Source organism: Suricata suricatta, chromosome 3 (genome assembly GCF_006229205.1).
Source record: "Suricata suricatta isolate VVHF042 chromosome 3, meerkat_22Aug2017_6uvM2_HiC, whole genome shotgun sequence".
Taxonomy (NCBI): domain Eukaryota; kingdom Metazoa; phylum Chordata; class Mammalia; order Carnivora; family Herpestidae; genus Suricata; species Suricata suricatta.
Genome location: NC_043702.1, coordinates 140259107 through 140260419, shown reverse-complemented (window position 1 = coordinate 140260419; position 1313 = coordinate 140259107). Strand labels below are relative to the sequence as shown.

The 1313-nt window shown below is 46.7% G+C and overlaps 1 protein-coding gene and 1 non-coding gene across 2 annotated transcripts in view; both read left to right on the top strand.

Moving 5' to 3' along the window:
* HHAT (hedgehog acyltransferase) overlaps positions 1-1313 on the top strand; it is a 283727-nt gene that overhangs the window by 22628 nt on the left and 259786 nt on the right. The window lies entirely within an intron of this gene.
* Positions 127-243, top strand: LOC115288737. Its single transcript, XR_003907144.1, has one exon. It is a non-coding gene; the product is annotated as a U5 spliceosomal RNA (small nuclear RNA).

Sequence of the window (1313 nt, the reverse complement as noted above, 5' to 3'; positions counted from 1 at the left end):
AAAAGCATGCTTCCAGAATTTCTTGTACAAACTCTGGGCAGGGAGCAGCACTTATGGACAAAAAGTCACCATCAGTGAACTAGGAGTTGTGGTTAGTGGCCTTACTGAGCTTGAACACTTGAAGCCATACTCTGGTTTCTCTTCAGATCGCATAAATCTTTCGCCTTTTACTAAAGATTTCCGTGGAGAGAAACAATTCTGAGTCTTTAACCAATTTTTTGAGGCCTTGTTCCTGGCAGGGCTATGTCAGTTGTTACAACAAAAGACCTAACTTCTAGTAGGGAAAAAGGAAAAACGCTTGTTTTTGTTTTTGGTTCTTCTTCTTGAGCTATTAGGCTGAGAAGCAGCTGAATGCTTCCTGGGAACCGGGAATGATGATCCTGAAGGCTGTACCCAAAGGCCTTGTATTCAGTCACAGGGCTGGGGAATTTCTGGTTATGTGATGCCAAATAGCTCAGAATCCCTCTCTACCTAGTTTTGTCCATATTTGTGATAGAATTTGGTCAGAGATTTGCTTTCATGAATTTGGGAGCAAAACGATGAGGAAATAACTGACCCTCACCGCCCCCCGCCCCAGCACCACCTTCACATTTTCTCCCACAGCCCCATGATCCATTCTTTCCCTGCAGCCGCTTCTAACTTCTTTTTAACAGACTGATCAACTGTCATGTCATGATTTTAAAAGGCAATAACCTTTAAAAGAATGCTGACAGGCACTACTTTTAGGGAACTACTAGAGAAGGAAGCGTTTCCCTTCTTCCCTGCGTCTCTCCCCACAGTTCAGCTCCAGGTGGGAAGAACCAGCCGCTGCTCTCTGAATGCGCTTAGAGCCCTCATACGGGGCCTGTTGGACGCAGGGAGGAAGGAGGGCGTTTGCATGTGAAGGGCTCTAATCGGAAACCCAGTCTCAGATGGCTACAATTCAAATAATACGCGGTGTCGGTATCTAAAGCCACACCTGAGTTTATTAGCATAAGCAATGCTAGAAATAAGTAATCTATAAGTGAAAGAAGTGGTGTTCAATATCTGTGGTGGGTTAAGAGATTTTCTCGGGCTCTAATCCCCTCATAAGGATGAGGCAGAAGAGTGCCTCAGCCAGTGGCCCCCTCTTCAGAGTACTTGGATAGTAAGTTCAGCCCCGAAAAAATGAGCGAGAGTGAGCGCGTCGGCACGCACAGGGGAGGCAGAGAGAGAGAAGGAGACAGAATCCCAAGCAGGCTCATGCACCCTCAGCACAGAGCCCCATGTGGGGATCGAACTCATGAACCCAGAGATCACGACCTGAACCAAAGTCAAGAGTTGGATGCTTAACC